General features: G+C 41.0%; 1 long non-coding RNA gene across 2 annotated transcripts in view; it reads left to right on the forward strand.

The window, feature by feature from the left end:
* The first annotated feature begins 7186 nt into the window (after positions 1–7186).
* The window catches only part of LOC137174930 (uncharacterized), a 103681-nt gene continuing 93838 nt past the window's right edge, over positions 7187–17029 (forward strand). For both annotated transcript variants that reach the window (XR_010925506.1, XR_010925505.1), the window contains exon 1: positions 7187–7275. This is a non-coding gene — a long non-coding RNA (uncharacterized lncRNA). The remainder of the gene's footprint in view (positions 7276–17029) is intronic.

Below are 17029 nucleotides of genomic sequence, written 5' to 3' on the forward strand. Positions count from 1 at the left end.
CATGACCAAAATAGTCACACATTCTGTCATTGTGTTACTTATGGATGGAATTATAGTGAAAATAAATTATTCCCCTTTTTGCTGGGGAGCCCCTGGAACCCCCTCAAGGACCCTCGACCCCACTTTTAGAACCACTGGTTTAGCATATTAGCATGCATTTGCTAATTAGTACTAAATCAAAATACAGATGAGGCTAATGGAAATTATTGGACAAATATTTTGACCTGATGAAAGTCAGAGGATCCCCAACGCTATAGTAATTCAGTCTATGGGGATCATGTATGTCTGTACGGAACTGGCAGTCCATCCAATACTGGTTGAGATATTAAACTCAAAACCACGAAATTCTGATTCATGGTGGTGCCAGAGGAAAAGACAGGGGTTCACCAAAGTCATTAAGATTCATCCCCTGGGCACCATGGATATCTGCACCAATGGCAATGCATCCAATAGCTGTTGAGATATTTCAGTCTGGACCAATTGACTGACGTTGCCACCAACAGAGCCGCTAGCGTGGCTAACAGTAAAATTGGCATGTTTTAGAATTTTGTGCTTTTCCAATGGGATTTTCCAATCATTATACTTCCCTGAAACAGACTATTCTGTGTGGAAGTGTTGAAAGTATGTAAAAGAAATAGTAAGAGTAATAGTTAATATTACTCTTATCTGCTAAATTTGAGCTATACCTTAAGGCAGTAGGCGCAATGACAAATGCAAAACAAAGACCTCATTTTGTTATCAGCATCATTACATCACCTTAAAAAAGGCAATTTATTTAACTGCCTCTAATCCAAATTTCTTTTTGTGCAGGTGCACAGCATGAAATCAGTGTAACCTTTCTCAGCTCTTCATCTCAACCTAACATCAATTGGCAAAGTACATACATAACACTGACCAAAGGACGGAGGCAAAAATGAGACCGTAAGCGTTTTTCCACAATCTCTGTAGTGTCTGGAAGTAGACAGGCAGAGATACTAGACCTGCTATGGGAGTTTTAAATTAAGCCAGCAGATTGTGTAATATGCTAAGTCAGGAAATTAGCATGTATGATTTAATATTTTTGGACTGTTGGGAGACAAGTTTTTAAGTGGATGGCCTTTTGCTGGAGAACATACACAGAACCGCAAAATAGTGCCAGAGAGATTAGTCTCTCTCCAAAGTGAAACCAATAGAAAACCCATTAGTTTGAGCTGATCTGGAAATTATATGGAATTGATCCTGAGGTAAGAACAGTTTTTCATGCTCAATACTTCTCATTGATTCATGCTGCCATAATTACAAATGAAAATCATTATGTCTCCAAGTTGTATTTTGTTAGTGTCTGATAGGAGGCTACACAACGAGAGCATGCGGTCTTACTCCCTGTGCTTAATCATGTCTCTGTAGTTGGTGGCCAGATGTTCATACATAGAAATTCTTGGATATTATTCAAGTTGAATTTCTGACAAAGTTGGAATGAGATTTTTTTGCTCACCTATTGTGTAGCTCTTTCAAAGCTGAAAAGTTATTTAAGGACCAAGATATGCAGAGCTGAGTCGCGCAAGTAGATACTGTATATTTCCTCTCACAGCTGTTCCTGACACACCCAACATCATGTGCTGATCCTATGGTCCGTTTTATGTGGCCCTTCGACAGTAACTCACCAAAAGTAGCAAACACAAACAAATACCAGACAGGTATTGCTCAGCGTGTTTCCAAACAGTGTGAATCACCAGCTCGCTACAGCTCAATCTCCTACCACCCACAGAGTCCTGGATGGTGCCTCATCATCATTTGAGACTGTGGGTAGGGGAAGTTTATTGCAGAACACCTCAGCGTTTCAGGAAATCCATCCACCCACCCGGTCCTCCTCCCATCCCACATCGGTCCTTTTCCCCCCACCAGGGCCGCCACCAATCGGAGCCGAGACAGGTGTCTTATCTCCATCGCGCAGCACAAGCACAGCCAATCTTCCAGGAAGATGGTGACTGGAATGTGACAAATCCATCTGTCCTGGTTTGAATTTGTATGCTAATTTGAAGTAATAGCCCCTCTGGTGACAGTGCAAGGGAACAATTCAATCATGCCATCTATGACAGTTGCTTTCCAGCCTACTCTGTGATATGGGAGTATATGCACGTACCGCCGGGTTAGGCTTGATAGATTGGTTATGTAGGGGAGATGTGGCATGTAGACTGCATGTTTAAAATGGGCTGCCAGTTTGAAATGAATCACGCGACTAGTGAAGGCACCTGTGCAGCAATGTGCGGCCACTACCTGTAGGCAGAGGGAAACAATATTTGATTTGACTTCATTTATTTCTCCCACAACGACACCAGATTTGCCATGAACTTTCACCCAATTTCACTCCCCGCAGCCTTCATGAGATACGTGTGAATGATAGAAGTATCCCAACATAAAATCGCACTAACACAATTGCTACATTGTCACACTGAATTATCTCAGGCTGTTGATTTGATTCAGTGAAAAGCTTTCATGGTCACTGGGCAGAAAAAGAAACAGATCAGAGAAAGACCACAAGAAGATACAGGCGCAAGTGTAGCTACGGACGAGCTGAACTGTGCCATATATTCAGAAAGAAGAAGCTGGCTATACGATTTGTGATTTCTCTTGTGCCTTGGCACTCCCCTGCGCTGTGCAAATGTATGACACTCCATAATCTTTAAATTAATCTACAGCACAGGACAGATTATGGTTGATGGTGACAGATAAGGCTAAAGAACAAACCGCTCTTCATTTTGCTTGCATCATTCTTTTCCTCCTACCTCTACATCAGGCCTTGCTTTCTTTCAAGGCACTGAGTTGGTTTACCATACATTTTTTCAAACCTATAATACATCTCAATTAAAATATGCAACCCAATCACAATCCTTTTGGCTAGTCAAAGGCGATTTCATGTATTTTCATTACATAATTTCCAGTATTGACACTATTAACAAGGCTCATGAGAATGAGCTGGTTGAGAGCTGGGTTATAGACAATCACTACAGGGAACATTCACTGTCATTTTCTGTCTTTCTATACTCTCACTACTGCAGTGTATTCTTGACACTTCCTGCAGGAGAAGAAAACGCACAGCGCTGTGCCAATTGACCACACTTCAAACGGGTGCAGATCATGCGTGGCAAACGTGTCTGATCAAACAAGGAGGACAGCAAAGAAAACTGATGAACAAAAGGCCCATCTAACCGCACGGGTCTCACGTCAACGATAAACAGTGCGCTTAAAAGACAGCTCTCCAAATGAGCTCTGCTAGCAGCTCCCCTCGTAACAGTTTGCAGAGAAGTGAAAAGATTTTCTGTGCTCAGCATGGCTGCACGTGGATAACACACATTCTCTAGTACATATTGCACTAGTTTTGTTCTGAAGGAAGAAGGTTTTCTTCAATGCTTAGCAATTATTCAAATGTTTGACACATCTTCTCAAACTAATGTTTTTTTATGTAAAGCTGTACTAATATAATTCAACTTTAATCAGACAGGCTTTTCATTTTAAGCATGATTTACATTCCATCATAATGGGCTTGATCATCACTCACATCTCCTAGTTTTATGTGACTAATAGAACAATTAAAATGCAATCAAACACTACAAAACAAGGCAACAATTTAAAGGCAAAGTTGATGTCAAAATGTTGCAAAAAAAAGTTATATTTACATCAGCATCAAATATCTTTTAATCATCTGCAATAACTCGTATTGATTTCAACATTTACATGCAGCTGATGCTTTTATCTTATACAAATCTCATGCATGAGCCACATTGTTACAAATGAAGGCTCTACTATGTAGTGCTTTAGTAGGTTTATGTACAGGTGCATACTGTGCTGTAGATGTATTGCACAGCTCCTATTTAATCCTATAGAAGTTCAAGCTAATTGGAACGGTGTGCCAGTAATGTGGGTAATTCTTTGCCAACTTTTGATCAAATTAGTTTATAAATCTTTAGGTGTACAATTTGATTTGGGATTCCTCAGATTGTACTGGTCATGGCTCCAGATAATTGCTTTTCTATCCTACCAGTAAGTTTACTGCCTGCACCCGATGTCTCGGGTGTAAATCAGCCTCTCGAAGGCAACATGGCTACAATAAAACCAGCAGGGCTCGTGTTGGGGAGCAATTTTGAAGCTGCATTAAAGCACCAGTCTCATGGAGGCAACAATGTGAGGGACTATGTGTTCAATTTGCAGTTTGTTAATTGTGCCAAATGTAGTCAGCAAACCTTCAGTTATAGCCTAATAAGCTATTCAGCTAGTAAATGAAATTATTATAATGTATGATATTACTGACCATCGCACTTTACAGATAAAATTGTAAGAAAGTATAGTGAGAAGAGAATGAGGTATAGCTCAGTCTAGATGCTAAAAGTGATAAAAACTGAGCTTTTTACTTAATGAAAGAAGTAAAGTTAGATGTAACATTTTAACTTTCATCTTTATTGAAGGTCTTGCATACCCACAGCGAGGCCAATTAGACCTCTGCTCAGGTTGAAGCTGAGCAGAGCTATGCTGGGAATTAGATGAAGTCATCATTCTCTGTGTACTAATAATAAAGATGATAAAGGTGTAAAAGGTATCAGGTGCATTAAAATTATCAGGAGAGTGAGAGACATGTCGATCAAGCACAATATGCATCTCCGCACAGTGCTATAAGAAGAGGTCTAATCAAACACCTGTGTGAGTGCACTATTGGTGTGTAGGGAATTAAATTCAATAACAGGTATAGAGAATTATATATACTGCATATATATATTTCTCTATATGATAAAAGACCAAACAAAATTCAAAACTTTGTGTTTTGAGTCCTAAACAAGTCATCATGTGCCTTTAAATTTTTAATAACAGTATAGTGATTTTATAGAAATAATGAATGCGTCTTACAAAAATGTATTTATCACTTTAAAATAAACTTTAACGTTTAAAAACATTTTGTGTCCTGTGACACAAAATCATTTGTGCTATCTGAGCTGAATGTTGCCATCCATTTTTTGGTTTTCACCAAACAAGATATTAGCTGTTGTCAATCCTCTGGCCTAAAGCATCTTTCACCACCAACTTGTGCAAAGTGATTGGCTGCTGTCAAACTGATTCAAAGTATACCTGTTGTCAGGGAGAGTTTATTTGCTGCACACTTATTTTATAACATCATTTTCTGTCTTTGGGCTTGGGGAGGATATCAAGTCATTCCATGTCAAATGGCTAAAATCTAAGTGAAGTCACAAGTTATTATAGATGTTATTCTGATGTAAAAAAACAGAAGTACCAAAGCTGCATAAATTGCACATAGCCTAACACTGAAGGTGTCAGTGAATGCCAAAATGAAGATGAAACCTAAGTGTCGAAATCTCAACGTAGGAGTAAACTATTATGCTCATTGTGTACAGCAGGTAATAGCATATGGAGTAGCAAGTGGACAGCTAGTGTAGCTATTGAACTGTGGGTGTAGCGGAGGCAGCAGATGAATTGAATTAGCCTACAGGAGGAACAGTGTTGTAAGCAATAATGACAGCAACAGTCCTTTTTTCACATCCACTCATTGAGATACGGAGTGAAAAAAGTTAAAGATCCCCTCCAGACATGTTTTAAGATGTACATAAAACACTCTGCTTTGAATAATAGGCGAATTTGTGTCTGATATGGTTTTTCCACAAAAAAAAAGTTCAATTATCTTGATAAAATCCATAAAATGACATCTCATCCTTCTCCCTTATTAAAAATTCCAGTATCTATGAATATGCAAATATATTTCATATCTAAAGTTTAACTGCTGGACATAAGATGTCTCCTACTTCATTGTAAAGTCTGTTCTCAGTATGTGTGTGTGTGCACTGGAGGCTTCAAGTTACCAATTCACCTGCGTGTAAGTTCAATATTGGACAAGGACTGGCTTGTGATGTCACAAATCCCACTCCTGGGCACACCCTTTCAAACTGGATTTTCAATGAGCGCAGAGAAACGCTCCCCCCTTCAGCAGATGAATGTGAAAACAATCTTCTAGTGTCAAACTCTGCACATACTGTACATCATTCTGTACAAGGAAACTCAAACATCCAACTGTGGGAACAAGAAGAAAAAACACTTTATTTTTGTAGAGAAAGGGGTTGTTGAAGCAGTTTTCATGTCAGTCTACAGACACACGCTCTCTTCCACTCTTAAACTTCTGGACTCTGTCTGTCACCCTGTCTTGAGATTTATTTATTTTTTTTCTACTTTGTATTCTTTGTATTTTCTCTCCTAGAGAGATGGAATACTTCCTGGTATCCTTCTTTTTATCTACAAAGCCCTTATTGGAAAATGACCATATTACCTTTCAGATTGCTTTGTTACTCAGACGGTCTCTATCAGACCTGCTCTACTGACTGACTCCTGCTTCATGAGTTAGGTCTGCTTTTAATTTTAGTGCACCTGATTCCTGGAACAAAATACATCACCAACTCAAAATCAATATTTATATCTTTTGGACAGTTAAGAAACTTTATATTAAACCTCCCAACCTCTACTTGCAATTGTTTTACATAACTGTATTTTATTTTACAAGTTAATTATCTTTAATCTATCAAATTACCTCGCCTAATCTGAACGTTTTAATGACTTTTTATTAGCTAATTATGGTGTTGCCTTTTCTCTCTTTCTACATCTCTTTGTTGTTGTTTTCCTTTTCTTTTATTTTGTAATTAACACTATGGCATTGTAAATGAGGGTCACCCCTCAATGATCTCTTGAGTATAAATAAAGGTTGATTGATTGATTGGTTGATTGATTGATTGGCTGATTTTTGAGTGGAGGGAGACTTTAAACTAAAGTATGCCACATTCTTTTAGGGGCACTCTTCACCCTGAGTTGATACCTTCAGGCGGGTCCGCGGACCCCACTTTGGGAACCATCTCACTCGCAAGCATCCCACTCTGTATTTTGGGGGAAGGCGCCCACGTGACAAAAGGGGGGTGGGAGGGGAGGGGGGGGGGGGGTGAAGCAGCAGCCAGCACACGAGCCGCTGTTCGTTTGATAGCTACCACGGCGCCGGACGAAGAAGCAAGCGGGGCAGAGAGAGAGAGAGACAGACGTGGAAAGAAGAAGAAGACTCGTCGAGGGAAGACTTAAATAAAAGACACACACATATACAAAAAAAATCTCCGTTTGCAACAGAACAACTGCGCAGACTCCTCCACCCGAAGCTACGCGGCTGGCACACACACCATGGACGGTTATGCCCGGACCGAAGATGAGCTGTTCTCCTCCTGCCTCCTCAACCTCACCTGGGAGAATTGCTACGAGCAGGTAGGACACCACTCTCTCCAATAACACTAATATCACTTTCAGCAAAAAATAAACCTGTCTGTTATCTGTTATTAAAAAAAAAAAAGAAGCTCTGATAAAAAGAAAAGAGGTAATAAGTTGTAAAGGGTGTTCTCAGTGAGTCAGCACATGAGGTGAGAGCGGCAACTTCACAAACTTGATTTTCTTTTAATTAGTCTAATGAACTTCCTGCTCAGCTCTCCCCTCCTTGCTTGTGTTTTACAGTCAGGTCTGTCCAACAACTTTTACAGCATGACATTACAGTTCTAATTAAACGGAAAAGTAGCCGACTAAGACCCCCCCCCCCCTCACCTCCCCACACACTCCCCCCTCCTCAATGTCTCCAAACTACTTTTTTTTTGTTTCTTAGAGGTTGCCTTCCTGAACCTCCATACAGCTCTCTGTAAAGGCTCAAACATCCCGCCCTTGAGATCAATAATGAATTAACCTAGTAGACAAAATAAATCTTATGCCAGGATTTCTATCAATAAATTAAGAGGCAAACACAAACTTTGCATTCCTTTTGAAGTGAACTGAGATTCCAGTATTATGTGGACTGATGATCATAAGACACACTCTTTTTTTTTTTATACCGCTGTGTCCTGTCACCCCTGGGTGGCCAGGTGGGGTTTTCAAATCAGCTGATTCAAACTTTGAGTTTACTTGAGGAGAGGCGGGATGCTGAGCACTTTGATCCTGGGCCTGTTCTCTCACACATCAGAGCGGCACTGTCTGTTTGGAGATCCCCCCCACACCACCCCACCACCACCCCCCCCCCTCTACTCCTCAAGCTTAATCAGTTCTGCCTTTAAAATACACTTTATGGTACTGTATGAAATCCCTCTTAATTCTCACATTCTAATTTGTGTGAGCTCAAGTCATCTGCCACAAGAATGCCAATGAAATCCTTCTCTATGAATGCTAAGAGGGCTCTGAGCTATTTAGCAATTTATGCTCAATGATTGATGCCAAAATATTTGTACAGTGATTTTTATGGCACTTAACTTGAATGCCACCATGAGAGCTCAGGATATATATATACAGGATATTTATTTCCGTTATCAGTTTCCACTTTGCAATACAGTGGAGGAGGACATTTAAACAATAAATCTCCCGTGGTTTAGTGGGCTACCATTTTGAATTACAAGTAATCACAAATTAAAGAGGATTAGGCTCTTAAAGCCCGAGCTTGCCACTGGCTGTGCTAAGAGTCATGTTGTAACAGTTATTTAGGCACAGGAAACAAAAGCCAGCCCAAACATGATTCAGAAATTGCAAAGTCATTGTGAATGGCATTTAAAAATGTGTAACAGTTAAGCCTCAGCCGATTCTGCAGCTAAATGGATTTTTGGCACGTCGATTGTGAGCCACACATTTTACAAACTTGCGACACTTAAATCCAGAATTGACTTAGCAGTGTAGATTTGTTCACGTCCGTTCTTTGTGTTCTACTCAATCACAGGGAAGTCCACGGCTTTACTTCATTGTTCTGAGTTGTGGCAAATGAAAAACATGCTTTCGATTCAATTAGAACAATGTAAACCAGGAAAATTAGAACATGAGTGTTGGGACACAAGTTGTTATATTGTGGTTCAAGATTAAAGCTCTGTTTTATACATTTCTGTAGTGCTGAAACATTTAGTTGACTGACTGACAGCAGACTACATCACCAATGATTTTGATATTCAGTTAATTCATGTTTTCTTGTTCCAGCTTCTCATATGTGAGGATTTCTCAGTAATATATCACCTTAAAATGAATGTATTTGAGTTTGCAGACAAAACAAGCAATTTGAAATGTTACCTTGGGTCCTGGGAAACTGTGATGAGCATTTTGGATCATTGGGTGCATATTTCAGTATCATATGGATGGTTCAAAAGAATTCCAGTCTCCTTAAAAAAAAAAAGCTTGCATGTACTCTCCCAAATTCAGTGTTTTACAGTCTTCACTCTTCCCCTTAAAACTCCCTCCATATTAAAAAAACAAAACAAAAAAAACCTTCTGAAAGCAGGTCATCCTCTCAGCCAGCGTGTTGTTAGCCATGCACATTGCCTCCCGTGCCCTCCCCAAGTCCGACGGCTGGTGGGTAAATAAATAAATAAGCGAGTAAAGGGAAATGTTGACACAGCCTGTCCTTGTGGCCAGATTATCTACTCATGCTTGAGCGCTGGGTAAAGGCCCTGCATTATTCAGCCTAAGACACAGAGACGGAGGAAAAACTGGAAAAGCTGGGTACTTGCCGCAGGAGCGTGTGTGCGTGCAAGCAGTTTTGGGGTGAGTGCTTCCACTTTTGAGAAGAGCAGACACCGGGATAGCCGAAATACACGGTGTGAAGAGGATGACGTCTTTTGCTTAATTAACAAATGAACTTAATGCCTCTTATTTTACCCAATCTCTGTTGTCATTTTCCTCTGCTCTCTGCTTCTCAACCCCCCTCTCTCCTCTCCTCTCCTCTCCTCTCCCCTCCTCGTCAGGCTACTCCAGGGCTGCTGTCCATGGTGCTGAAAGTTTCATCACACATTTTGTGCATGTCTTTTTAGAATTCCGGGCTCCAATCCCTGCACGGCCCTCGCCACTCTTCAAAAGCAATGTATTCAGTTTGTCTCGACAAAAAGCGTGCCAGCACTTGGCAGTCCGGCTCAAAAGGGTGAAGCCTATCATTCAAGACGTTTTTTTTTTTTTATTTTTAAAAAAAGCTGTAGGTAACGCAGCGTGCTCTCAGAAGCAGTGAGGACTAATGCGTTTTTTTTTTAGTTTTTTTTTATGTGTCTGCTTTTGCCTGCAGCATGTTTCATCACAGCAAGGCTCAAGTTGCGTTATTACTCACTCAGTGGCTTGGTTAAATGAAAGCTCCTTTGTGTGTGCTCTTATGTACAGTATTTGATCCATACGAGGCACTTCACTTCCTCGCTTTTTTTTTTTCACTAAGTAATGAGCGAGTAGCTTGAATGTGAACGTTTAGTGGAGGGAAGGGATAAAAACATTTAAATATGGGACTTTAGAATGACGTGCTCCGTGTTGAATGACAGCAGAAGTTCATATTTTAAATGTTAGTCATTGGTCGATTGGGCCTCTCTGTTCTCTCCCACCATACTGTTATGCTTCTGGATGTGCGAGTGACACCTAGTTCTCACCTACAGCTGAAACAAATGGTCAATTAATCAATTAGTCAGGAACTACTTTGATGCCTAATAGTTTTACGTCATTTTTCAAGAAGAACAATCCCCAATCACCATGTACTCACTGACTAGTGACAGTTATGAGACCCTATTTACTCGAATTATCCTACAAGCGCAAGCTAACGTGACCTGAGTAATGTCAAAAAATAAACTGTATTAGACAACTATCAACAACATTTGAAGTAGCTTATTCCATAGGTGGCAAATAGTGCAGCAGTGATTGATTTTGGATTGATTTAGCCCATGTGTATCAGCTCCTGAAGATGCCTGGTAGCAGTGATAAGAAATGTCATATGAGGTGAAGTGGTCATTCTAAACAGGATTAAAAGGCACAAATGCAGGAAGAAATTAAGCAGTCTTAATACCTAATCCATGTTCTTGAAACTCACTTACTGTTTGACATGGTTTCAGTCCATGATCCTGCACTGTGTACCGAGAACTACTCCCACCTCTTACAACTACCCCCAAGGAGTATATCTAATTTCCATGTTGGCACATCTTTTTTTTTTTAATCAACAAGTGTGTGTGTGTGTGTGCCTGCTGAACACCTTGCTTTTGATAGCAACCCACAGGAGCAGGGCCTGTCGGTGGTTTAATGAGAACCATGTTGTTCCCATGCAACATATTGCCAAGATATGGATGGGTAATTATCTAATCAAGACTTTGTGAAAGTGCTGCCACTTACTCACCGCTGACCTGCTAACAGTCTGCCAGTGTTGCAAGATGTTTACACACTCTAAACGGATCCTATGGCTATATTTTACCGCCACTTGTTTCAGTGTGGGATATTTTTCGGAGGGTTACATGGATACTAAAACAGAGGATGATGACTTTTATAATCTGTACACAGACCTAACTGTAATGTGTATATAGAATATGAAGCTTCAGTTTTCAAATGCAGTGTCTTCAATGGTTTATTGTTGCTTGGAGGGCGATGGACAACAGTTTTTTTTAAATAATTAAAACAGCAACATCATTGCAACACGGCACTATGTACTTATTTATACTGACATGCCAATGCCCAAGTGTGATGCCGTCCTCAGATGTAGCTGTAACTCCGTCTCCACGGTCATTTTTAAAGATTTAACTGTGCAGTTGTTGCACAAAGTTGAGGAGATGGGCAGGTTTTCTTAGCAGAGACTGAAGCACGTTTTGGTGACCACATCATAACCATAAGAAGCGGACTGTTATTCTAACTCCAAAGGGAGATGTGAGCCACCAGAGGGAGCAACAAGCTTTGATTCCCCACGGACCAATAAAATGATTCATGTGGAAAATCTAATGTACAAATTTTCCAACAGGAGATTTTTTTTTTTTTTCTTTCTACAACATTGACGAGCACATACTGGTTAGTTGAGAGAGAGGGAGAGAAAAAGAAGAATAGTGGCGCCCTTTGATGGAATAGCTTTCATTTTCAGTCTTCATCATGTCTCCGTGAGGTGCTTGTTTCACAGATAAATTCATGTAATCACAATATTAGTTTCAAGAGATATGAATCTTGTTTTCTAGCCTTCTCGCTGTCTGAATCAGCATCATAGCAGGGAGAGTGCAGACACTTCAGACTACATTCTTTGATTATGTGTGGGAAAATGTCTTCCTCACCACTGACAATCTGTTGATACCTTGCAAAATCTGAGATGAAAGGAAATGCAGCTTAGACTGTGAAAAATCCTTGCCTTCTCACCGGGAGGTAAAAGTACTCTCACAAACATTGAATTGTACATCTGAAGTGTTATCAATTCCACCTGAAACGGAGGGCCCCGGTGGCAACGCTGAACCCCTGTGCTTTTTGATCACGCCAGAAGTGCCTGTAAACAAGTATTTTCCCATCTCCCTCTCTGTCTGTCTCTCCATTTCTCTCACCTCCCCTCTAACTCTCCTCCTCCCCCACCAAGGTGTCTGGAGGGGGAGGTTCCTTTGATTATCTCCACTGCCGATTAATTGCTTTTCTTAACCTCTGCACAGACGTGCTCCTACACCGCCCCGGAGCCCGCCGCACGCGCCCAGATGGACCCCTGCCAGGAGAAAAACAAACCACACCATGCTTCTATCTCCCCACCTTCTCCCAATTACTGACCTTCATCCTTTCATTTCGCCTTGGATGTTATCATCGCTATTATCAGCGTATTTACTTTGTTTGTTTAGCTAGTTACTTGGCGCACTGCAGCATTCTCGGATAGATTTTAAGGCAGGCTTGAGCGTGTGTGTGTGTGTGTGCGAGAGGTTTAATCATTTCTGGGAAGAGTTACAGCATCGGATGAGGTGAGTTTGTGTTGTCAGGTAAATTGTGAGGCGTGCACAGGTGAGGCGGAGCGGGCAGCAGTTTTTATGCAGGAATATTACGCTGCCTTTTTGTGAACTGTCCTTATTCCATGATTAAATAGATTTGGCCTTGAGTTGTGCTGGCCAAGCAATTTCAGTCACGTTTTTTTTTTTTTTTTTTTTTTTAGCAACACTGAGTGCTCATTTCCATCTCACTTTGCCTTTGAGACACGCGTGTGCATCACATCTCTGAAAAGGTCCCAGCCCCCTGCCTCCAAATACTGTCATATAGCAATGGCATTTCTCCTTCAGATCTTGGCCTTTTTTTTTTTTTTCCTCAGGACATCCTGAAAGCACGTCTGGGAGCCATCTCAATGATTTATGCACTACATCTCACATGCAGACCCCACCTACAGTACCTTCAGTGTTTGGACAGCGCCGTGCTAAAATGTTCTCAGGACGATTCAGAGTTCAATTGCCAAAGAAGTAAAGAAAAAGTTTTTATACGTGCTTTTTTTTTTTTGTTAGTGACTGTTTCCTGAATTTTCAGTGCTGACAGAGTTCAAGTCAAGGTGGGTTTTATTTAGACATAAAGAAGTTTCTTGGCCTAGAGTTGTTGGCAGAAAAGTGTTGGAATATAACCTTTCTTGTAATCCATAACTCAGACTTTTTGGTTTTGGTCTCCCTCCAGTTCATTTCTCTAATCTCAATAAGTGAATCCAGACAAACTTTCCTTATTAAGTTTTGCATGACTGTGTGTGACATTACTGTAAATGGCTTTAGGCATATTTTTTTTTTTTTTTTTTTTTCACGAGTGTAGCCTAATTGGTTCAGGTGTTTTGATACAGAGAGCACTGTGGGGCTCCAGTCTAACCGAGATGAGACAGCCCACACATATCCGCACACACACACACACACTCAAGGTACACAAATGCAAAAAAATCTGCATGTGAGACATGAACAGACACATAATGTGCAGACTGACTCACTCATTCACTCACTAACAGGCTAGACTCCCTGGACTGTATGGTCAGTGTGGTGTTGCTGATTTTCCCCATCAGCAGAAAGCTGGGATGAGCTGAGCTAATTGAGCTGGGAGGCCCGGCGGGGGGAACAGGGCCCCTTCACGCACTCGCTCGTCACTTCCTTTCTTTATCCATCTACCACTGTGTCTTTAGTCCCATATCTCCAAACCACTCTATTTCTCAAAAGGAAAACTACTTAATGCATGATTCAATGTTTCAGTAATGCCAGATGAATGTTGATATGATCTAAAATATGATTGAAACGATTGCAGTTTCCTTACTTCCCAGTAAAGGATAGTGGTGAACAGTATTGCTTTGGGAAGGTTAGCCTAAAAAACAAATTTTCTCGATACAATAGGTAAACCATAAGCTTTACATACATACCCAGGTTGACAGGCAATAGTTTTTTTTTGTTAAAGTGTTGTGCTACACCTAAACAGAATCACAAGCTAAAATGGACAAACTGCTCTCTCTGTATCACAGCAGAGTAGCCGACAACAAAAGCAGATTACCTGTTCTATTTGAGGGATATTAAGACATTACATGCCATTCGATGGGCCCTGGGAGGCCCGTCATAAAAGCCACAGCAAGCTGTTGAGACGGAGACTCAGAGTTGTTTCCATCTTTTAGCTGCACTTGGGGACTGATTATGGTCAGGCAAACGGCCTTTACCTGGAAAGTCACTTTCACTTTCTCGTCCACCATTTGTTAGTATGGCTAATGTCTCATTAAGTCTCACAGAGGGGAAATGATGTGCTCTTTGGGTGAAGGTTAGGCTCTCAGCTTATCATGAGACAAAAGAGAGACTGATTATCCCAGCACAGGCGTGCCTTAGCCTGTGTCTTTCACAACGAGGCCTATTTGTGTTACTGCTGGTGCTGCTTCATTACCCATAATCTATTAGCACTCCATCCACCTCCCCCAAATAAAAGTTAAAACATTTGGGCTAAATGATAAATGCTTGATCACTTTTGCGTGGTGTTCTACGGAAAGGAGTGGACGGAAAGGGGGTGGGGGGTAAATTTTACATTATCTAGGAGATAATTACAAAGCAATCATAAGCTGTTTCCGGTAAAGTGGTAAACAAGCCAAGGGCTTGTGCTCTTTTCCCAAGAATAATTAAAACTCGCTTTGCATTCTATGCATCATCAGTGTCCTTTCCCCTACTCAGTGGCCACCTCTTGGCATAATAAAGCTGGCTGAATGTTACCATAGGGGAGGGGTACTTCACTCACAAGTGATTTGGCATTTTCTGGACCTTTTTCTGTCTCATATCTTCTCATAAATCTGTAAGAGGCAAATTTGTAGTAGTATTTCTGGGCATTTCCTTTTCTGTAATTTTTGTTTTCACGTTTTTTTTTTTTTCTTCCTGGTGCCAACCTACAATTCTAAACAGCTGTGAATTGCTGTGTCACAAAGTGGGAAGGTTTCCAAATATGAACTACAACTCCTCCATGGATTTGCATTTAATGCTCAAGTAACAACTTCATTCATTGATTGGTCTGGACTTGAGAGAATGGCAACTTGCCGACAGAGGTGTAGGAAAATAAAATGAGAAGCCTCTCCATTTGGCTGATGTCTTAGCCATAAAAATTCCAATCAACTTTTCCTCCAAGTGACGATTAAGAATATTTATATGCAGCAAGCATTTCAGCCAGGACTTAATATTGAGACTCAGCACGAATAAGCTTTGCAAATTTCGAAGTTTCCCATGGTTTCTAGTTGCTACAGGTGTCTCTTACAAGCTTATTGTTGTGATCTCTGGCCACAATTTGCCTACCAAACCTTTTTTAACACAATATCCCTCAGGAGAGGACAATTCCATCACAATGTTCTCAACTTCCTGTCTCACTTTCCAAGCCATGTCTAGAAAAAGATGCCCGCGGGATGTGTCACATCACAGCACTGACATGTAGTCGTTACTCCACTTCTAACAACACTAGAATAAGTCAATTATCCATGGAATCGATCAACATAACCCCTCTGCCACTCATTTAAAAGAGCCAATCAATCTGCATAGGTCTTTTCTGTTTTTCTCACTGCAGTACAAGCAATTGTGTGCGTGCGTGCGTGTGTTAGGTGTCGCGGATTGGTCCATGATGGATCTACTCGAGTGACAGCCCGTCTTGTGATTTATGGTTGTTTATTGCCAGAGTAAAACTGGAGTTGACCCCTCATCTGGGTTGCCACCATTTCCCATGCTGCCTTTAAAGCCGCACATTGAGCTTCATGCTTGCCTTGCTGACCAAGGTGTCGTCCAGAGAAAAATTCATATTGCACGTACGGAATTTGTGTACCTTAACTTTAAATATTTGTACTTAAAAGCTCTTAACTTTGACAGCCGCTCCTGTGGTACGGTCTGGTTGCACCTGCCAACTCCTGTGTGACTTCATTACTAAATGAAGCGACCCATAATTCCACAGCCCACCGTGGATAAATGCTGTAACGGCAGTCTGTTAGGTAGAGAGGGCGGGGTGGTGTGAGGAAGGGGGACACAGCGTCCTCCCTACCTGATGACATGCAAGGTTTATCACGTTGAGCAGAGACATGGTCACCTTACCCCGGGCCTCATTGTGACAGCCAGCAAGTCACTTGAGAGCACCATTGGAAATCAATAAGCCCCCGCTCTTTAATTGTTAGAAAAAAGCTCCCCTGTTTACAGCATCACATCATCAGTCAGGACAACCTGACTTTCATTTATTTTTGCCTTTTTTTCCTCTCTTCCTCTTTGTCTTTTCCTCCTTCTCTAACACTTTCTCCTCTGTGGAATGTGCTGGCTGGCTGATCGCTTGGTAGATTATGCAACAGGAGCTGGTTGGATTTTATTTTAGGGGACCTGTTTGTTTGATACGCATACAGAAAGCTTTTCTGGTTAACTTGAGGGTGTTTATGGCATTTGTGTGTCTTGTCTCAGCAAATGTTTGCCTCATTGTGAGCTGTTGTCATGTACTAAGAGAGAACAAGTGCTCGCTTCTGTCTTCTGTTGACTCCCGGATGCAACTGCTCCAATGTGCTTGTCGTGTGCTGATTCCCATCATACTTTCTATCTCAAAATCACACAGCACTTCCTTATACCGCTGGATAATGACCCATCATTATTACTATGAACTGTGTGAGTTTACACTGCCTCCATACAGATCATCATCATTTTAAAATAATGTATAATATTTAAAAAGTTGACTAATTCAGCTAAATATCCAGTTTGTCTTGGGTCAAAGCGATTGCTCGAAACTCCTAAGAGAAGCCCAAAGCCAGTAGTTACCCTGTTTC

Source organism: Thunnus thynnus, chromosome 22 (assembly GCF_963924715.1).
Source record: "Thunnus thynnus chromosome 22, fThuThy2.1, whole genome shotgun sequence".
Classification (NCBI taxonomy): Eukaryota; Metazoa; Chordata; class Actinopteri; order Scombriformes; family Scombridae; genus Thunnus; species Thunnus thynnus.